The sequence below is a fragment of the Tamandua tetradactyla genome, chromosome 21 (genome assembly GCF_023851605.1).
Source record: "Tamandua tetradactyla isolate mTamTet1 chromosome 21, mTamTet1.pri, whole genome shotgun sequence".
NCBI classification, from domain to species: Eukaryota; Metazoa; Chordata; class Mammalia; order Pilosa; family Myrmecophagidae; genus Tamandua; species Tamandua tetradactyla.
Window position 1 is genome coordinate 42,297,488 of NC_135347.1, and position 23,799 is coordinate 42,321,286.

The following is a 23,799-nucleotide window of genomic DNA, read 5'->3' on the forward strand; positions in this document are numbered from 1 at the left end:
ACACTGCTCTTTTACATGTGCACAGGGACATCAACATTGACAGTACAGAGTAAAGCAGCCATTTGCTGAAAACAACTGTCAACGTTGTCAAGTTTTTGGAACCTCTTATAATGTGATTTGTATGACAAATCTTGTGGCATTTTGTTTGTCAGCAACAGTAGTGAATTTCCATGTATCTGGGGGATGGCAGGAGAACTGTTCAGAAGTGGATTGGATTTCTCTACAGAGGCTGCCTTAAAGGAAAACGCGTATTTTTTTTTAAATGAGAAATTTCAAACAGATCTCACTATTTAAAGGGGGGAATTTCATCTTAAATATCACACGAGTATATATTCCCCCTTCCGCACAAAACTTGAAAACTTTTAATAGTTGCTCTACTTTCCTTTATTGCACTCTACGTTTTGAAAACTGTTCACGTAAAAATATTGATCTCTTCCTAGGCTTGCAACAATTTAAAACTGCAGAGAACTGCTACTCTCTGTAGCAGTAATTAGTAGGTTGTAGCCTAAGCGACAACAGGAAGTTTTAGTCCTTGACTCACAAACTAGGTGTGCATTGCCACCAGCTCATGAAATTGGCTGTAAGAAGTTATAACTGGCCTAGCACACACCAATTTCATTCAACAATGTACCTATTAAAGAGACATCAGCAGAGATCTTACAGTTCATTACTTTTTCAACATTCCCCTTATTCCTGCTCCGAGCTGCAGTTTTTCATACAGCTGTTCTTTAACAGGCTTCCCTCGAACGACCTCAGCCAATGCCCTCCTGCATGGGGAGTCAGCTGGGACGTGCTGCTGCACCACCATGCAAACCTGTGCCGGGGACATGCCCAAGTGCCCGGGGGGGGGTTGGTAAATAACCCAATTGACCAACGTGACAGCAGCATGCTAATCCGTCCAGGAAAATCTCAGGCTCCTCCCATCCAGGAAAATCTCAGGCTCCTCATAGCTACGTGAGTTATCTGTTCCTTTAGAACAGATTTGACCAAGTCTACTGAGAGAACTTTGATCCTTCCCTCTTAGGCTTTCTCTATGTGACTCTAGTGAGAGAACTGCAGAAAAGATATTCTTTCCCACGTCATGATCAACATTTCCCTTTCCACATGCCCTCTTCAGAAGTCTGCTGAACATAATGCCTAGAGCCACTCTTACAAACATTGGGTGCTCAAGGTTTTTTTATTTGACTAAATTGAAAATAATAGATAAACCTATGCTCTTAAAACTGAAGAGACAGTGCTCTGCTTCAAACCCCATATTACCCAGCTCCCCTTCCTTTCTTCCTTTCATTTTTCTGGAATAGTACAAGATGAGGGACCCAGAACAGCAATGGAAATATAAAGTACACCATAAACACAAGCCGCATAAGTAATTTTACATTTTCTGGTAGCCATGTTAAGAAATAAAGAGAAACAAAATATTTTTATGAAGTGTCTTATTTAACTCAATATATCCAAAACATTATAATTTCAACATGTAATCAATATAAAAATTATTGACAAATTATTTTTTATTTGGAGAATTTTTGAAACCTGGTGTGCATTTTACACTTACAGCGTATCTCGAATAGGTCTAGCCACAATTCAAGTGCTCAGTGGCCACATGTGGACAACAGAATTCTGGAGACCTCACTTCTAGTACTACTTTGTCCACTTGTTTATGTGACCTTAGGAGTACTTTTTTTATTGATAATCGATTTCTCCATCTATTAAATGAGGCTAAATAATTCCTGTCCTATTTTACCTGTGGATAGTTTATGATAAGAAAATGCATTCTAAAGTAGTTTGAAATACTAGGAGGTTCTCTGTATCTTTAAATTCATGTTGCTGTTCCCTCTTTCATTCTCCAGAATTCCCTCATTTTCCCTTTTTGTTTCTTTCTGTTTGTTTGTTCAGTTGCTGGTTTGTTTTTTGTTTGTTTTATTTTGGTTTGGTTCTTGTAGTTACTATCTACTAGTTAACATTATATGTGGGAAAGCTCAATGTGTTTAAGGTTTGGAAAAACTACTGTCAAATGCATAAAGTATTTTTCTCCTCCCAAGAGCAATTTGTCCTCATGAAATCCCCAGCTTAGAGTAATATCAATACTTTATCTTTTCTGTAACATTCATTATTTCTGAAAGACACTCATACTATAGTCTCAGTCTCTTTCCTCCATCTTCTAGTTGCACTTTGATACTTCTAGACTAGAGATTAGCTGGGTGCCAAAGATACATAGAGATAAAAAGACAGGATCTCTGCACCTAGATTTATTTAGCCCTCCAGCTTACTTCCTATTTATAAAAATGCTTAAATTGAAAACAATGTATATGGCTCAGTGCATGAGGGTCGGTCTCATATTCCTACTGTCCCATTTCTTTAAGTTGTGAGAACCAATTTGACATCCAACAATTCTCGTCTGCTTTTCTACTCCTTATTTCAAATTCCTTGTCATTTTCTTCCCCTCCTTCCCTCTTTCCCTTGTCCCCCTCAATCTCCTTACCCCTTTCCTTTCTCTGCTGTTTCTCTAGGGTAGCTTGCATTCTTGGCTGTGACAAGAGAGCTTTAAACTTTTCTTTGTTTACTAATATCATTATCCTATAGCCTATAAATAAATAATTTAAAGTAAATCATGAATTTAATATAAAACATATATTAAGTTGTATACCCTAATAAACTAATCTGGTAGAACTTAGAAGTATCACTAGTTAACCAACTCCTTGACTGTCCCAGCAAAGCAACAATCTATCTGAGCAGTGATCTAAGCATTGTGGGTTTTTAAAATGTTTTTGAATATGATCTTAATCACCATTTCCAGTGTCTACATACCAGCTGCAGCCTTGCTGATTACAGCATCAATACCAATTGATTTTCTAACACATACTTGCGTATCTATTGTATCTCATTGCACACTGTACACTATTGGTATTTATCCAAAGTTAAGAGGAGGGAAAAAAAAAAGATTTCATGCACAGAACACAAAGCCCCAGAAAGTTTCATAATTCCCACAAGAACAGAAGAATCCTGTATGCAATGCCAGATTAAACGGTTTCTTAATAGTTAATGTATTTAGTGGCCACAGTCTCAAATAATTCTCTTGTCCAGAGCCAGGGTTACTCAGCTGTATAATAACCTCTAAAGTCTTTTCTTCAAAAAGGACTCAGGATTCATGGCTTTAATTTTGCCACAGATAACATGAAAAGTATACTCCATATAGGACTGAACAAGCATTCACTCTCAGCTTCCACTATAATGAAATTCTAATTGTTTTTAAAGTTTAGGAAGGATAAAATGGTTAATCTCCATGATGACAAAAGGAAGCCAGGAAAATAAAGTGACACACTTGAATGAACTGTGAGGAAATAAAGTGCACAACATGCGATAATGCCATGACTCCGTGTTATTGCACATTTCTGGGCTGAAAAGATATGGCTTGATGGGTAATTTGTCATGCTGTGCAATAGAGAACAACAGTAAAGAGACTTCAGACAGAAGAAAATTACACAAATAGTAGGGTGGAAAGGTATAATTGAAGATGGCAAAAGATTGAAAGAAAGACATTTAAAATTACTGTACTGACCTACTAAATGCACTTGGGCGTGGAATCCTGGCCTCACAAGAAGAGGAATTAAATGACTGCAGGCTCTGACACTACTGCGGAGTCATGCCAATCTCCTGAGCTCTCAGAGAAGAAAAACACAATGCATAACCTAACGGAACAGCCTCAACCTGGCTTTCTTTCCGAGAGGAGCTGGGGCTGCTCGTGAACTTCACTAGGAAAAGTTCCCTAGACAATTTTTTTTTTAATTTACTTATGAGTAAATCTAATTTAGAGTTTGGGGGGAATTAACTCCTTGATTGTCTGAAGTCAATAAATCCCACCCTATAAAATTGCAAAACCGGTCTTATTTTCTATTTTAATGAGTTCATGTAAAAGGATTTTGCTCCTCACATCTGGTTAAGTTTCTTCCAGACTGAGGAATCCAAGAGAGCAGCAGGGTGTTGTGGAAAGCATACTCATTGGTCTGAGAATGCGGGGACGTAAGCACTGATGCCGCCTCTTCCGCAGGTTCATTAATGACAGATGGCCCTGGACAGACATGCCTTCCAGATCTTCAGAGGCCTGGCAGGCTGGGGTGCTGCCCCGTGACAGATCCCTTAACATCACAAATTGAATTTTGGAACGGATCTCATCTCGAGACGTCATTACATTTCCTTGGTCGTCGTATTCTCTTTCTCAAAATGAAACATTTCAGACTTTCAAAATTAGGTATGTTCTATACTTGTAAATTCTAATGCTAACAATAATGAACAGCATCTAATAGCCAACTCTATCCAAAAGTGTCTTTTCATTAATTCATTTCCATATGTGAGGCTTCATTCAAAACTTCACGTGGAAAACATCCTGTTGTGGAATCCAGCAAAACCTTTTTCCAGCTCCCCCAGTCTGTGATCAGTAAGTATATCACATACAACACAGCAGACAGGTAAATCTGGTTAGCATTAATAAACTCATTCACTGATTATTTAATTTGAAATGACAAAGCTCATAAAGCTGGAAGAGACATCAGAGAGTTGCCTGAGCTGGAGCTTAATGCACATGTTTTAGAGACCACGGTGAGCAAAGTCTCAATCACCTCATAAATAAGTGTCCTGATGACTTTTAAGGTTTCCCTCAATGCAGGAACTGCATGGAGTATGTAATACATAACTATGCTCTGAGAAATCATATTCAAAATAGCTGGTAAGACCAGAATCAAAAACTCCTCAGAATCTCCAAGATTCAGTTTTACTGCCCATATTTCATGACCCGAAGTCTGCTCAGGGCCATGAAAGTTATCATCCTTCACCTACACAGAAATGACCAGGCACAAATTCTGTCAGTTACAAATAATAATAAATCCCTCATTCACGCAGGCATTTAATGAACACATATTAACTTTGTACTATATGTCAGGCATGTGCCAGGCACCAGGAACAGAAGGGAAGATCACGCCGAGCAGACCCCGCTCTCTCAGAGTCTAGTGGAGAGTTACAGACAGTTGGATGAGTAACAGTTGAGTGTGGTGAACGTCACAATGGAATAAGTGCCAGGAACCGTGCGGCTACAGAGCTCGCTGGCCGAAGGCTCTGTTAAATCTCCTGGGTGGGTGAGGTGAATTGGTACCTGCTTTTGTGCAATGCCTCCTGCCTCCGTGTCTTGGCACATGCTGCCCTCTTCCTACAATGCCTTCCCACATCATCACTCCCTCTCATTCTTTAGGACTCGGTCTGAGCAGCACCTCTTCTAGGATCCCTTCCCTGATTCCTGAGCTCCACTAATTGAGAGCAGATGTCATTCCTCGCTGGTCTCATGGAGCCCAAATACATTTACATTCAGCAGTCCTGTAATTGCCTGTATAATCTTGATCCTGTGGGCTCAAAAGGTCCAAGAATATGTTTGTTTGGAGCTTCTGGGAAAGCTCCTCCTGCTCTCAGGAAAGCCTCTGAACAAGCCCTGTTCTCTTTATAGCCATCTTGCTAGCAGTCACTGATGAAGCTGATCCACAGAGAGAGCTAAGAGAAAGGCTGGAAGGAAAACTAGGCCAAAACTGATGGATTAAATCCACCCTGAATCCTACCCTGTCACTGGATTTACAGTTGTGTGAGCTAACAAATGTCCTTGGTACTAAAGCCACCTTGAGTTGGAATTTCCATTACCTGCAGCCAAAGGAATAGCGACTGACAAATCATTATGGAAAGGAAGCATGTCCTTGTTTGCTTGGCATCCGCTATACTACTTCGCACAGAGCAGTCACTCAACAAATATTTCTTCAATAAATAAACTAGATAATTGAAAGAAAAGACTGGATAACAATGACAGTATGCTTTTTTATATCAAAATAAAACTGAAAACAAGTACAGATTTTCAACCAGGTTTTATAAAAGGTTTAAAAATCCTAGTCAATTTTGGAGATTTTCTTTTATTATAAAGAGAGTAAATTTTACCCTGTGTTGATCTCAGCCTCTTCGTGCAATGCCTTTCATCCAGCCGCTACTGCCCATCCCTCACGGCCAGGGGCAGTTCCTCTCATTCCTCAGTTTCCCAGCGTTCTCATATTTCTCTACCCACCCCACTCTCAAAAACTGTTTTCAGAAAAAGCTGTGGTAAACTCACTCACATTGAGTTTAATCTATTTGATCAAGACAGGGTGTTAGTATTCCTACAGAAATCTGCAATAATCCAAAGATACTGATCTTTAATTACACAACTTCAGTAATTGGCAGGCAGGTGAAGGAGTCATTTGTGCAGCACGGTGGCCACCTCCGTGGCTGGGGAACAGTGGGGAGAGATCAGACGCGCCGGTGCACAGGGCTCCTGCCAGGGATCGCCACTGATGGCCAGTCCTACAGCCTCACAGGGAACTGCGTTCATGCCATCTTAAGTGACCAAGAAACCATGGCTACCAAGTGATATTCGTATCTCTAAAAAGTTCTGGCTGTAGACTAGCCCTAGAATAGGAGTAACACCATCTATTCTATATCCCATTTGGAGCTGAGTAACTTCACAATTTTAATCAGCGTCTATATTAGAAATGCCTATCCCTCCAAATACTATCAGCTAATACACAATGCTGGATTAACTCCAAAGATGAGGAAACTTGAAATAATACTCTGTTACAGATTCTGACTCTAATGAAAACTAACTTAAACTCTCTAAAATGTAGATATCCTACAGAAATACACCAATCTACAGCAACAAACAAAGTGGTTTTGGCTACCTTTTTTTAACAAAAAAGAGATATTCCAGAGATATCTTTATTGCCAAATATAAAAAGCATCCCTCTGCACACCTCAACAGAATTGCTTATATATCCTTAATGTCTTTCCAGGAAGTTTTATGCAGTCAGCACCCTATACATTAGGGAAGGAATAGTTGTGTGCTCTAAGGGTTTCTTATAATAGCAATGAACATTCATAATCAGACCCATACCTTAATTTTGCTTATTTTTTCATGCAGCTGCATTAATACAATACTACATTGTCAGACAAAGACAAGGATGAGCCTGAGACCTGAGTTTAAAAAAAAAAAAAATCCAAACAATACAGCCATGAAGGAGCAAGTGCTGAGCTTGTGAAAAAAACAGCTCCCATTTTATTAAATAATAGTGTGCATGCAGGGATGTCTGAAGCACTCTGCAAGGCTAATTAGGACAGATCAATGCACACTTACCTCTCCAGAAGGCTGAAAGGTGTGTAGTGACTATGTGTCATTAAAAATTTACTTGACCATAGGTATCAAATGCCCATGGGAGGATGACCCTGGTGAGCACTCAATGTTTCCATTTTACTCATCATCCCCAATGCACCAAAAATACCGTAAGCAGCATTACCATCACCCCAACCTCAGCAGCTGATGTGCTATATGTGTTTGAGAGGCTGGTATCAATTAACTATATTATCTATAAAGCCACGCTTGCAATTACTACCACTTCACAATTTATCATGAACACATTTGGCAGATTTTTTTTTCCCCAAAGTAACATTTATTTAAAGGTTAATCAAAATTCTTAGAACAGCATTTATTATAATGTAATTTTTGATAATTGACTAAATCAGTGGCTCTTAAGAAAACACCCTTGTCTCAGTCCTGCTCAGTATACACCACAGTGCCATTTGGGAAAAAGAAATACCTATTAGAAATGTTCATTTCAGACCTCGTCATGGAAGATCATATATTAATGTAATCAGGTGGTACATTTACATGCTCATTAGTAATCCATCATTAGTCCAAATGCTCACTATTAGGAATAAATGTACAACGAGTTATTCAGAATACCCAGAAATAGTATTTCTTATTTAAACATTCAGAACAAGCTGACTGAAATAGGTGCACACCTTGGATTTGAACTTTCAAGGCACATCACTAAAGTCAATCAGTTATGTCAGGACATTCTTCTTAATAATCTCAATTATAAAACTCCTGTACCTCCCAAACAGGGAAGATAGGGGGAGTTCAAATATCTGAGTTTTTCTAATTCACTATAACTGCAAAAATTCCTGGTAAAATGTGTGTTTAAATTTTATGGTTTAATACATAGCATGCTGCTGAAACCACATTAGTTATGCTTTATGCTGTTTAATCATATGTCAAAATCTGTAAAATCTGCCCTTGCATGCTAAGGTAATTTAACTGCAATTAATCAATCAAGGAAATAAATAAAAGGTAATAAATGCCAAATACTGTAACTTCTTTAAAAACAAATATGTATCACTATCTACATATTTATTCTAAAAATACTTACTAGCCATAGAAGGAAAACAGATTGAATATTAGACTTTACTGAATCTTTTTCCCATTAGTAGCAAACTCTAAATGTATAAATGTTGTTAAAGGATCTTTGGCATGCCCGGACTTTCCAACTAGAATATGAGCAACTTATCTTTCTTTTATCCTCAGGTCCCAACAAAATATCTTCATCATAATAGGTGTCCAATAAGTGTTTGTTTATTGAAATAAATGAAAGATTAGGTAATCTCCATGATCTACATTCTTTCATCATAATGTTTAGGACTTACAACAATAGCCATACTTTCTCTTCTGGCAAATATCATCTATTACACTTTATTGGTATTTAACTAAAGGTAGTAGGACTCTCTTCCTTAATGCTTTTATGTTTCATAGAATCAGTTAAGAATCAGCAAGTTGGTGGATGTGTCTGTTTGTATTTCTTCCTCCAAATGGTAACAGTGATTTTCTTTCAAGTACGTTCATGTAACAGTTCGATGGATATAATTTGGGACCAAGATTAGAGAGGCCAAGTACAAGCACGGGTCCAGTCACCAAGAATTAATTTAACACCAACTGCAAACCTCATATTATGATAGTAACGTAAAAGATAGAAAAGGAGTCAAAAATATGCCCTTGCCTTCCCAAGCTTCTATCAGGTGAGGAGACACATGTATGTCCACTCAATAAGCATTTCCAACTATACTCTACTCTACGCCAGGCACTGAAGAGAGGAAGATAGAGACGAATTCACAGCTTTCCTTCAACAAGGGGTAACAGAAAATGAACAAATAATCATATGTCAAGCAAAAAGTCATGGAGTCATGATTATCATTGAAAAGTCACAAACCAATTCCCATTTGGACCCAGAGGAGAAGAAGCTGGTGAAATCATGGAAGTCCTCAGGAAGCAGGTGGCATAATATGCCTCAGTAGAATTTACCTGACAACATACATTGGATTCACTAGTGATTAGGGAATTGAACATAAGGGTCCAAAAGTTCGCTGACTAATTTACTCACTTTCTTGAAAATGACTTAATCAACTGATTATTCTCATCAAACTTGGTGATATAAAATAATGATAATTTTTATATTAAATAATGATAATTTCTGAATTAATTTCTGGATTCTCACTATAAATAACACTGGAGAATTTTCCTTTCAAAGTTCATGATGGTATTTGTAGCTGAGGAATCTGAAGACAAAAAGTATCACAATGATATTACAATGGCCAAAAGTTATCCGCGCAGCTGCCACATCCTCACCATGCAGTGACGATGTCATTCACAGGAGTAATTCCAGGCCACACGTAGCTGTTGAACCCTTGAAATGTGACTGGTCCAAGTTCAATTGTGCTGTAAGCATAGGACACAAACTGGACTTCAAAGACAACTCAAAAAACATAAAATTGCCCAATAACTTTTTAATTTACCTACTGAAATAAAATACTGCCTTAAATGTGTATATTATTAAATCAATTTCAAGTGTTTCTACTTTGTATTGTGGCTACTAGAAACTGTGAACTTAGTATGTAGCTCCATTTTATTTCTATAGGTTAGCCCTGGTCTAAAGGCATTCAGTAAAAGGGTCATTTTTAAAATACATTGTGCTAGAAAAAGTAGGGTAGCATTCAGCAACATGCACTGAGGTTTTAATATGAGTATCTGATATAAAAACTTAATATAAAAAGTTATTCAATACATTCCTCCAAAAAATACAGAGCTGCAAAAACCAAGAGCAAGTCTCATGTGCTTGAATCTCCGGCCCCGTTCTGATCTGATAATAAGTAGCATCCTTTCTTATGTCTCCTTTTTCACTGACTAGCAGAAAGCTTGACCCTAAAATTCAAGGTACTCAGCCGCAGGATTTTGGTTGAGAGGCAGTGGAAGACTTTGGTTTTCTGGCTTAGTTTTACCCCATCCCGTCTTTATTACTTGCCTTAGTTTTGCCCCTTATTTTAATGATTCATTGTAAGGTATAAAAACTTTTTCTGGAATTAAGAAGAGCCAAATAGTAAGTAAAAGAATGAGTGCATCACCGTGATGCCATCAGTGAGATGCTACTCTGCAGAGTGTGGGGAGATTCCCTCTGTCTGTTACCCTTCTCCCTGACATAAGTGTGAGGCACAATGACTGCTTACAGGGACTGAGCCCACACACAAACACAGAGCTGGCCTGAACACACACATGGCTACCACCCAGCAGTCAGTGAGACACCTACGGCACAAGACTTGAAGGTCATAGTGAGCTCTGAAGTCATGAGAGCAGCTGGGAGCAATATGGTAGTCAATCAAGCAGAAGTAGGGGTGACTATCCTGCATACCTGGCAGTGAGGCAGCCAGTACTCACTATGAGAAGATCTGATCATAGACTGAGGGCATGGGGCAGCATTCAAGGAATTAGACTGGTGCCTATGCAATTCTTATTCCAAAAAAAAATGACCCAAAGATATTTCAGCTACTTAGAAATTAAATAAATAACAGTTCTTCAGTAGCCTCCCAAGTCTATGAAAAAGTTTCTGCCTCCTATTAACCCTATTCTTCCAAAATTTTTTGTAATGTAATACAGGCACAAACTTAAGGTTTTAGGAAAAGCATAGAATACGTGAAATGTTATGTAACCTTGAAAGTCCTTATTTATTTGCATTTTAAGGGAATAAATAAAAACAAAAAAACAAAGTTCTCAGCTATTGGATAGGAAAAGAGCATTATCCATGGACCACAAATTACCAGAAGATGAGAAAAAGAACATTTTAAATCTTCTATACCATTACCATAATCTTGCATGTTTTCTTAGAATGGTTTTAAGGCATTTAACATACAAATAAGTTTTATTTAAGGACAACAAAATTAAAAAAAACATGAAAAAGAAAATAGGATTCAAGTGACCACAACAGAAAGAAAAAGGAGAAAAAAATCTCAGGATCTGATCAGTTATAAACGACCCATTAAATGTAAACTATATTTTTATTTCTATATTAGCAAAATTTTAAAAAATTTACCTGATAACACCACTTGTCTCATCAGTTAAAAAAAAAAGCATGCCTTAAAAATGGAAATATGTGGTGAAATTCACAAAACAGACCTAAGTAATTTCAAATTGGCCACTATGCTGATCAAGGTGAAAGCTGCCTGTACACATACATGCCTTACCATCCTATTTCAGAGACCCAGGTCAGAGAGAAATGCTAAGAATGAGCTCTGCCCAGTGAATATTCCAGTAAAACACACTGGTGTAGAATCAGCCATGTTCCTTAGTCCAATGACAACTGCAAACAGGTTTCCTTGACATTGAGAAGAGGGGTGAGCGTCTGCAAAAATCCGAATATTTTATTCCCAGGCTGCATAGTGCAAGCTCACCTTTTCACAGATTTGTGAAACTTCGCAACAGCCTAATAAAAATTTCTGAGAGAAAGGAGTTATCATAACATGACAAGGACATAAATTCGCATTGCATGGTTTTTCTGGTGCTTCCTGCTAAACACCAACAAAACCAAAATATAGACCGCTCCCAACATATCAGAAATAATATATTTTCTACTTAGTTCCTAGGAAGAAAAAAACTTTTATAACTTAAGAAAACTTAAAAATATGTGACAATCTGTCATCGAATTAAAATAAACTACAGTACCAAGTGACAATATATGTACAAAACCCACTGCAGCTAAGCACTCATCTCCACATACAAAGGCTATTTCTAAATGGGTCAGAGGAAAGCTTTGGCTGATTTGTGCTGATGGCAGGATGGGGCCAGAGAGGAGCCAACACTGTGTGTAATCCAAACTCATTGATATTTAAATTTGGAATGGGTCTTTGTACTTACATTTGAACATGTTGTGAGAACATGAGCCTCCTGTTACTTTATGTGTGCTCATTCTTCTAAAACGTTTGCCTTGTATGGTTAAGGTATTTTACTGAGGCTATAATGAGTAGAGTACATCACCATGCGAGCAGGGTGAGGGGAGGGTAGATCACATCCATTCTGCTAGTCCTTCGCAGCTAACACATGCCCCTCAAACAGAAAGGTTTAGGGGACAAAAGAGTACAGCCATTGTCTTTTGATTTGGGAATGGTAAAACAGTATTCTTACATGCTCATACTCCATGAAACTTCCCCCTAATTTGAGTACTACCTCGATGTACTATAATCGGTTCCTTAGCTCTGTGTATTCTCCACCTGATTGCAAGGGTTTTAAAGCTTTCTATTTTGAAATAATTATAGATTCCCAGAAAAGGTGCAAAATATGTCCAGAGAGGCCTCGTGCACCTTTCACCCTTCCCTAGTGTTAACATTTGGCATAACAATAATATCAAAATCAGAAAATTGCCATGAGTACAATCGATAGGGCTTTTTCATATCCCACCCTTTGTATTTGGGGGTGTGTGTGTATGTGAGTGTGTAGAGCTCTATGCAATTCATCACATATGTAGCTTCATGTAAACACAATCAAGATACTTAACTGTACCGTCACCACAAGATGCCTTCTTGCTATCCCCTTCTGGTTACTCCACATGCCCCCTCCTCTCCCATCCCCGGCCCCTGGCAATCACTGATCTGTTCTCCATCTCTGTAATTCTGTTAGTTCATTACTTTTGCATAAATGAAACAATGCAGCAATTTATCCTTTAAGAAAGGCTTTTTCACCCAGCATAATTTCCTTGAGGTTTATCCAAGCTTTGCATGTATCAATAGTTCATCCCTTTTTATTGCTAAGTGGTTTTGCACAGTATGGCTGTATCAGTGTTTAACAACTTGCCTTGAAAAAGACACTTGGGTAATTTCCACTTTTCAACTATTACAAATGAAGCTGCTGTGAACATCCATGTGCAAGTTTCTATGTGAAATAAAATTTACAGGATTTTTTGACAGGAGCGGTAGTATCTTATTCACCACTGTATTCACAACACTTTATATGATACATATTTGTTTAAAGAAATACTAGTGGGGAAAACCTAGTTAGTTAGGCAAGAAAATGCCAGAAAGGGGTCTTGAAAGTTGTGCTGTTTATGTTTTGAAAGAATTTCCTTACACACACACACACCTCAGTTACAAAACTGTTTAGTTTGTTTTAAAATTGCACTTGGTATTAAGATTTTGTTTGAATTAACAAACTATGGCTGAACCTTTTTTTAGAAACAATTGGGAAGACTTCCAATTCAAGCCAAGATGAAACAAAAGAAAACCACTAACCAAAATATATGAAACAAGGAGAAACCAAGGGAATGGATCCTGTGGTTGCTTTGGCTTATTGTCTTGAGAATTTCTCGTCAGTGGTACCAGGAGGGTAACCCACGTGGAGTCCAGAAAATTCCCTGAGTTGAAGAACTAGAACTGAAAATAGGGAGAATACAGGGCTAGAATTAATAATATGTAGTCCTAGAAAGAAGAGAGGTGCTGCACAGAGAAAGATTTTCAGAGATCTGCAGAGGGTTCCCTTAGGAATTCAGCAGAGTACTGGTCTGGGCATATGTGTGAGGAAACTACCAAGATGGAGAAAGAATCCCCCAAAAGGATTAGAGGGAACAGAGCCTGCCCCCCAAACAGGACCAGGCAGGTTTCCCCCAGCCAGAATGGATAACTGCCTAATTCATGGGGAATTGGCCAGACCTTGAGCAGTGGGAAATAATTAGCCCTTGATTAAGCACTAGGTGCCACCTAATTAATATTTTAATCCCTAAAAATTGAAAGCAAACGGACCAAATGAATAAAAATGTGTATCCTGTTTGTGGCATCATCACACCAAAAGAAACAGTTCCAAGTGACCAAAAACCACAGGAATGGGCACACCCTTTCAGGGTCTGTTGCACATAAAGCCCAAGAACAAAATTAACTTCAAAAAAACACAATTGTTTTCAGTAATCATATTGATGCTAGTAGTCCTGGTAGCATTCTGAACCTATAATATATGTATTGCAGTATACAGAGCAAATAAATACAGTGGCTTTGTTGAGAATTGAGGTTGTCAGTTTAAGAAAAAGAAGACACAGATATAAGATAGACATGACTAAATTAAAATCTATGGTCCTGAATCTAAATTGGATGTATTAATATGAACTCCCCATTTATGACATCTTTAAAAAAATACACATTTCCTAGCTTTCCTCTCAAAAGGCTTAGAAAAAGACCAATTCAGCAGCAATGAGCTCCCTAATTTCAAAACTGTGCTTTCGAAATAACATTCCCAAGACAAAAAACAAACAAACAAACAAACAAAAACAGAACAAGACTTGGATAACTGACTGTTTCAGTTTGGGAGAAAGAAATTGGGGAGGATTTAATCATATACTCCACAAAAGGCATGTTCAGCTTCTAACCCCAGTCCTGGGGCTATGAACCCATTAGCAAAGAGGACCAACGAAGATGTTACTAGTTAAGCTGTGCCTACACTGAATGATGGTGAACCTCAGTTCAATATGGGCGAAGTCCTTATAACCAAAGGGAATTGGACACAGAAAGAAAAGTGACAGGGAACAGCCAGAAGCTGGAAGTCAAGGGAACCCAGGAGAAAAAGAGAAGATTCTGTCGTGTGCATTGCCATGTGATATAGAGGCCAAGGAACCCCAAAGATTGCCAACCAGCCAGAAGGCAAAGCTTTCTAGCCTCTGAAATTGTGAGCCCAAAACTCCTGTTGTTAGCTCACCCATTACATGACATTTGTTTTACTGTTTTTTATTTTTCACATGGGCAGGCACCGGGAATCGAACCTGGGTCTCCGGCATGGCAGGCGAGAATTCTGCCTGCTGGACCCACCATGGTCCGCCCATGACATTTGTTTTGACACCTGAAAAATTGTTACAGAAATGTTCAAGATGACCCTAGTATATCTTGTCATACTAGTAATTATGGAATTCTCAAAAACTTAAGGTTCTTTAAAAAACACATAGGGAGCCAACTTGCACAGAGTTTGGCTAGTCAAAGATGTGACAAATTGAACATCCACAAAAGCATAATGACTACAATGGATTGAAGCACAACAGTCTTCATAATGGTATTTTTAAAACCATTGGTTATTTAAAACTCTAACAACCTAGTTTATCTTTAAAGAAGTATTCCAACAGAAACGATAGAATCATAATGCCACTATTTTGTAAACAATAAGACAATAATCATCAATACCTGCAAACATCACAAAAAGAGAGAGAATCAGTAGTCCCGTACCCTTCCCCAAATGAATATGATCAAGCTTCTAGTGCCTTAATTACCAATTAACAAGAAAGACATGAGACAGAAAAACATAGTTTAAACAAGTCCACGGGAATCAGCAAATTTAGGCTAGGGAAAGCTCGATGGCACAAACACTTTGGTTTTTTCAACCAATGAGGAGAAATAAATAGATGGAAAGGAAAACTAGAGAAGATTAAATGAGAATTAAGGGACATATCAACTAATTTCAATGTATGGATCTTACTTGGATTCTGAATTAAACAGTAAAAAGTAAGGATGATAGTAAGGAAGTATTAACTTCAGATTAAAAAATAGTCCTAATCTATTAAAGATACCTATGGAAAAAATAATGGGTGAAATCATATCATGTCTGGGATTGGCTTTAAAATAATTTGAGGTGGATGTGGAGAGTGGAAATGAGGTTCCGATGAGACAAGACTATCCGTGAGATGACAGATCTCAAAGTTAGGTGTAGGTTTATGGAAGTCCATTGTGCTATTTTTTTCTCCACTTTCGAAAGTTCGGAATTTTCACGACAAAAAGTTGGAAAATAAATACAGAGAGAGAGAGAGTTCAGCAAATACATAGACCAGTGATTAAATAAACAGACAGATCTTTTTATTGATAAACAGATAGATTAGATAAATAGATAGATAGAGATAGAGAGATGGATGACAGATAGAAGGTGCTGGTAAGGACTCAGGGAATAGTATGCTTTTGAATGAAAACAATTCCATATCAATACTTTAGGCATGCAGATATCAGAGATGCTATTTTATGAGGACATTGAAGATTGTGATTTGTTGCACTCCATTAATGGAGGACTAGGCTTTTTCAACGCGCAGCATTGACTTACTTATAAGCAGGGACAGGCCTTTTATCTGAAAATAGATATGGCAGTGTGAAAGCTGCTGACGGTCTAACTGAGGACACCAAGAGACATAAAAGGAGACCAAAAAAACCCTGCATCTAAGTATATGGTGCCTTCTTGAAAAGTCTAATAGAGCATAAATCCATTATCTTCCAATAACATCCTTGTAATAGAACCCATACAATTCAATCTTTCCATTGCCATCCTTCCTGTTTGCTTTTTACTCTCAACTCCAGTTTTTGGCTCACACTTTTTAGATTTTTGGTTTTGAGAGGAGGGGTTGCATGACGCAGAGGGATCTTTGCAGATTTCTGAATTCTGTGTGTGAATCCAATAATCCGTCAGTAAATATGCCTTATCAGAATCTGATTGTTTTGCAGCAGGTGGGACATTCTTGTGTCATAATGCCCTACATAAAAGAATACACACAAGTCCGATAAATTCTGGAGTTACTAGAGGATGGATGTCATGCTTTCCTTTTTAAAAATATTTCTTATAAAAAAATTACTCATGGTCTCTAGTTCAACGTTCTACAAATAATTATCATTGAAGAAATTAGTTGATTTATTGATTTTTTTCAATCTAGGTAAATTTTAATTTTCCCATATAATTTTAGGGGTAATTATTCTGTCCATAATATTACTGCACTAGAAATTTTATTTTAAAAGTATTGCATGCAGTCTAATGTTCATTTTAACTAACTGACTGAAAAGACTATGGGAGCAGATTTAAAACCTGATATGCGCTTTCAGAGCAGAATCAGCAACAGGGAAATAAGGTTAGTGAATGTTTTTGTAGTCTACTTACCTTTGGGGGAATATTTTCAAGAATGCATTGCAGAAATTGTAACTGAAATTTTCAAAATGTTTATCACCATGGTTAGAATTTCATTAGAGTTTTCTTTTCTTTGACACGGTCTTGTTTATAATGGTCATTTTAAAAGATGTGACACCAGGCTTATAATGCAATGCTGTAACAATCTCTCCCCATCAACAATATTAAAAACATTCATCTCTGGGAAAAAGTTATAAAGAAATTCCACTGCAATGGTAATTCAAATATTTTAAAAAGTATAAAAAATGATATGGTATGACGGAATACCAAAAGATCAGAAATTCTTTGCAAACTGTATTTTAATTTCTGATGAAAGCAAAAATTAAAACTACTACTTTTAGAAACTTAATCTATCATTTAACAATATTTCTTAAAACTTTGCTATATAAATATGGGAACAGTCCTAAAGAACAGTTCTTCTTTAGGCAATAATGATTTTAGTTTTGGTCAGTGGTCATTTATATTTATATAAGAAATAACTGACAAAGATATAAAATTGACAAATATTTTAATCTCTCCACATTTCTAAATGCTGTCCACTAGAACTACACTGTCCAATATGCTAGTCACTAATCATATGCAGCTATGTAATTTTTAACTTTTTTATTGTGTAGTATAACATATATGCAAAGTAAAGAAATAAAAAAGCAATAGTTTTCAAAGCACTCTGCAACAAGTAATTACAGGACAGATTCCAGAGTTTGTTTGTCATCAGCTACCATACGATCCTCTCAGGTTTTTCCTTGTAGCTGCTCCAGAATACAAGAGGCTAGGAGGCTTAAATATTTTTTATCATCACAATCGACTTTTTTTCCTTCTTTTTTTTGTGAAAAATAACATATATACAAAAAAGCAATAAATTGCAAAGCACGGCACCACAATTAGTTGTAGAACATATTTCAGAGTTTGACATGGGTTACATTTCCATAATTTTAATGAGTTAGTATTCATATTCATTTGTCAAATCCTATCTTCACTGTATAACTCCACCATCACCTTTGAAAGATCAAAGGTGATAGCTATATAAATTTGAATTAATTAAAATCAAATTAAATTCAGCTTAGTTGCACTAGCCACATTTCAAGTGCTCACTAGCCACATGTAGCTAGCAGTTGCTGTATCTGACAGTGCAAACATAGGATGTGTCCAACATCACAGAAAGTTCTATTGAACAATGCTGGCCTACTTTGAAGGGACTGCCACTAATGAGCAGTAGTTCTCAAATATACATACATCAATTTGCTTCTATAAAGTTATTCTTCCTTTGGTATAGGAGGTTGAATTAAATCTATCAAATTTAAATGATTTTTCAGGAACATCTATATTCTAGCATAAATAGATAAAACTGTGCCACAAGCAATGCAATGTAAATTTTCTTTTACCTCTCAACTACCAGCAGAATAGATTTCAGAGAAAGTCTCCATTTCCTTAAGATAGTGAGTTACAACTTAGCAAGTCTTTCCCTTCAATTTATGTTTTTTCTTCATGAACATAAATTCTAATCCTGCTCTGCCTCTGATCTTACCAACCCAATCTTTATTATGTGGCAGAGTTCTTATTTTAGAAGGCAGCACTTCAGGCCTCAAACTCCAAACTTCCAGAGTGGTAACTGGTATAAAAAACTAACTTTGTCGGATTTTCTTAACAGGTAATCTATTGTCTTCAGAGGTCCTTCCAAAGTCTCAGCAAATTCCTTAGTCTAATATAAAGTCTCATCTCTCAATTCAAGCAAATATATTAAGAGACTGAGATATAGAGAGGCATAAACAAATACAGTTTGACATAATTGTATGACAAAGTAATATGTTCCTGCACTTAGCAATGTCGAACATGGAAGGGTCTGTCTAATTCAGCAGAGAAGCTGTGAATGAGATGAGCTCTGCCATTTATGCTTAGCAAGGACTCACGCTGCAGAGGAAAGGTATAGAAACAAGAGTTACAAAAATTAATGAAAATAAGATAAAGACCTGCCAAACTGACAGGCTAAAGCAGTTGCATTGAAATGGCAACTCCTAGAAAACTTGATGAAAGGTAATTATGCTTGCAGTTAAAAGACTAGCTAATGTAACTGATCCAGATGGTTAAGAAAAAAAAGAGATCCATAATTCTATGAGCACACAGCAATTTTTAAATATTCTTATGAAAAAAGTATATAAACAATAATGAATAACCATTTCATGTTGAAAATAATTTTATTTAAAAAATAGATAATGTAGAATGAAAAGATAATAAAATCCAGGCAAGGAAATACTTAGTAGAATGCTCCAGATATTTTAGAAATGAGTCTTTCTCCAGAATAATAGCATGTTGTTTGGAAACGAACAATTTGCACAGTAGATCTCATAGTGTCTTTAAAATGAGTTAAAGCCTTGCAATCAGCTACAGAAATGTACATGCATTTGGTGAGGACAAAAGAAAAAGAAAAGAATATGCCAACCACCAATGTCTTTCCCCAAACAGATTTTTGCACCTTAGCAATCACATTTACTTTCAAGATCCTTTGCAGTGTGTGAAGTCAATATACAACATCAACCCTCAGCTAATTGAGAACTTGCTCTCAAGGCAAGCCTAAAGACAAACCATTTGCTATAAGTGTTTACTAATAAAATATTATTTTTGAAGCAATTTTTTCTTACAATTTTAAGAGTTTTTCTATAATTCAGAAACTATTCCTGGCACAAGACCTCTGAGACATTGTCACACACTAATGGGTTTGGGAAAAGTTTGGAACTCTCAGTTCATTAAGACTTTGAATAGCTGTTTTGTACCTAAGAATGAGATATGATGGAGAGGTTGGTATTAACACATAATTTTATGAAATATGATAAAAAAATAAAGGTTTTGTTATGACGCACATAACAATCAAGAACCTGTTTCTTTTTAGCAAGCACCTCCTGTATAATTATTAAATAAAAACACTCACTTATTCAGTACTCAGCTAGCTTTTAAACTCTGAATAAGAGAAGTACACAGTGAGGGAGGTACTTACACGGTTTCCTTGGATACTGGATGATGCCATTCAGTCTATGTTTTTATCTGAAAGTGGTGCCCTGTGGAGAAATGAGGCTTGGTGAGTGGCTGTTTATACCTAGTAAGTAAATAGGAACTTTGTTTATTTTACAAGGCAGTTTTTTATTTTGACCCAGATTTCTTTTTCTCATCACACCCAACCCTTGTGAACCGCAATAATATGGTAGAACAGGTACTTCGCACAACTCTTTTTAACACCACTTAAGAAATCGTAATTGTTAAGGCAGTAGCTCAGAATGCTTTGGCTCATTAAGGCAGAGGTTCAGAATGCTTCGGCTAAGCACATTTCTCCTTGGGCTGCTTTATATATCTGGAAGACTATATTTATGTCAGACATATCAATGAACAGTGCCAGCTCGCTATTTTCCTTCAAAAGGAATTTCAAACCATCAATAAAAATATCACCTGAAAATCTGCATAAATGATAAATCTCCTTACCTTAATCAAAGAATAAGACAAGTGTGGCTCTAGCCGGCTTCTAAGCATCAAGGGTTCCCACAGGCATTCGCTGCCATTTTAAATGTTGTTGTGGCATCATAGGTTTCCAGTAGTTTACGCGTTGTGTGCATACCATTTTGATACTCAGTCTCTCAGAGCTACGTGCTTTCTAATTTTGGTAGCATGATTAATCCCTCCTATGTGATAAGTTTTAACCTTCTAATATTTCTCTGGATCAAAGAAGAACAAATGAGCTACGATTTGTTCTTTGGAATGGAAACTTAACTCTAACGCTTAACACAATTTAATAACCAGGAATCAAGTGTGTGCTATGTTTCCATTAAAAAATTTCCAGCCACAATTAATTGAACAAAAACTTGTCCTGTTCTGAGGCTACCCTTGGAAATGTAATGTTAAAAAGTCTGTGAAATGAGGAAACTGACTTGTTTGCCATATGAAAGCATTCTCTTAGGAATGATTTTTGGATAGGCTACCAATTTGAGAGTTTCCATTTGAACGAGCAGCACAGGGCTGTTGGTTTGGGGGAGGGGCGGGGGGAATGGGGAACTTGTGTGTTCTTTTGCCAGCACTGACAAAGGTCTGGTTGTTAGTGATACCTTTACAGCTAAATTTACTCCAGAGTGACAGGGACAGGTGCACTTCAGCCTGCCAGACACTTGTGCATAGGGATCACGCATCTTACGGCTTGACGATCAAGGGGGCAAAGCCTGGGTCTTCATAGAAAAGGAGAGGAGGCAAGCGCAGCCCGAACTGGGGGGTTTCTCTTCAAAGCCAGCTGGTCTGGCTTTATTCGACAGGAATTCTTTTACCTGTCAGAGTTTGAACAACAAAGCCCTCAGCAGGTGCTGACGGGTACAACTTCCTGGAGAAGCAGAAAGGCACTGGTGAGTTTCAATTGTCAAAAAATATTTTTCTTTAATCTCTAAAAGTTGATTTTGTTATCTTGGAAGAGACACTGCTGAGGTACCTACAATCAGAGTTGATGAGACCATTGGAATCAGAGCCAACTAATTCAAGAATGGGTTTGGCTGTTGTAGAACATAGAGCTGTTACCATTTGACAATTTTCTAGATTAAAAATATATATTTTTAAAGAAAATAATCATATTTTTGACTTTGGTATTTTTCATTACTATCTTCAATATCTAAAAGATGAAGAATTAAATATATGATATTAACTATTAAATGAACACATAACTATCATGTTAAACTTTTTTACCTGTCATAATTCATAATGAATGAAATGCTACTTTTCAATAAATCACCAAATAAAAATGTGAAATGGTATATGCTCTTCTCAAACATTCCATGTGCTGGTATTTCTTATATGTGCACGATTAGAAAGACTATGGGATAAACTTTATTTTAATACATTTTTTAAAACATGTATTGCACAAGAATATTTACTAATTAAAAGTGGCATCATGTTCTCATTAGTTTAAAAAGATTTTCTTTAGAGAAAAATCTTTGGAACGAACAACCAAGAAGACACTACTAAAGCATGTTTTAACGTCACTGATTTCCAAAATTAGTACACTTACATACGTGGTATTCTTACTTTGTGAATTCAAAAAGTTTAGGCAAAAATATTTTTTCAGAAGAATAGGATTTTAATTAATGCAAAACATGGAAAAACGAGACCACATGTTAAGACATATTTTTAAAAAGGGATTCTATTTCAAGGACTCATTCTTTTAACTATGCTTTACAGGATTTCTCTACAAATTGTTGTATCATAGCAAATTGAAAACATTTATTTAAGCAAGTGAGCGGCTCAAAGCTAGAGACTATACATAGTAAACTTATGAAACCATTTTAATAACCAAATTCCATATTCACAAACAACATGGGCTAATGAAAGTAAAAAGCACAACAGCATACATTGATTGAGAATGCTACAAATTATTATGGATAAAATCAATTTTCTGGTCTGCGGGGGGTAGAATTGGTACTTAAAAAGAGAAAGGTTCCTACCAATATAAATTGCTAATACTACTGAGACAATTGTTTTAATCTGATGATCCCATAAATAATTTTCAATCTGCATGCTTAATAGGTAGTTGTATAGTGGGGAGAAAATAAGATTTGAATTTTATTAATGACCCCTCTATCTAAGACAGTTTTGAAAAACAATGATGACACATAAATACCACAAATGTATAAGTACCGTACTCTTTAAACTGGCTTAATTGCTGATTAAAATTATGAAAATATATGTGATTTTAAAAATTCCTAGAAATCTTCTGTCAACTCAAAAGACCTGATATTTTTAAACAAAATATCTACAGATATTTGGAACACATATTAAAAAATTAAAATCAAAATCTTTCAATTTTGAATTAGTGCATGTAAAATATACTTCAAATAATTAATGCATATTTTATTTTTAAAAAGAATTATAGTGTGGTTCAAACTGCTATTTTCATATGATATTTTGCCATACTTCATGATATTGATTCTAGCACCTGAGTAGCCAGAATCGCTGTGACTTTTTTCGATAAGTTCATTAGTGTCTTAACGAATAAGTATGTACTCCATGCACTGGGTGAATTTCATAAATTTATCTAGTCTGTTAAATACTATACTGCTAAAGAATCAGAGCACGTACTTTTAAAGCTGATAACTAACCACTATAAAATTGATCATATTTTATTTTAAGTCAACTTCGGAAGTACATTTCAGTTTTATGCACATTATCACTAGCTAAAAATTATTGCACTGCTTTTAATGAACACTAAATATAAGCAATACAAAAGCTTCTCCCTTTGTCCATTCCTTCAGTGTAAATGAGCCTATTAGAAACAAAGTAAGGTATAGGTCAAATATTTCAAAATAACTAATATTTGTAATCATTTTAACGGTTCCCTGACTTTTCTTTTATTATAAGAAGGCTTAACTCGTAGTTTGACATACAGCTACATGTTTGTCTTTTCTAATAAGTAATAAACTTTTCTATTATTTCTTTCTAATAAACCTTCAACTTTTGTGTCATGAAAATGTATGGGAATGGTTTATTTTAATCAGAAATTGCTGCTTAAAATAGCTATGGCACATATCTGTCCTAAAAAATTTAATTTTAAAACAGGCATTTCAAGCATTATTTGCAATATCTCTTCATATTTTAAGAAAACTTACTTATATTGGGAAAACAAATTCTCCTATGTTATAAAGTCATTTGAAAAACATTTTATTTACCTT

At 36.4% G+C, this 23,799-nt stretch overlaps 1 protein-coding gene across 2 annotated transcripts in view; it reads left to right on the forward strand.

The window, feature by feature from the left end:
* The first annotated feature begins 21,315 nt into the window (after positions 1 to 21,315).
* Positions 21,316 to 23,799, forward strand: part of MEF2C (myocyte enhancer factor 2C) — a 165,393-nt gene continuing 162,909 nt past the window's right edge. For both annotated transcript variants that reach the window (XM_077139174.1, XM_077139173.1), the window contains exon 1: positions 21,316 to 21,486. The gene's annotated coding sequence lies outside the window, so the exon portion shown is untranslated. The remainder of the gene's footprint in view (positions 21,487 to 23,799) is intronic.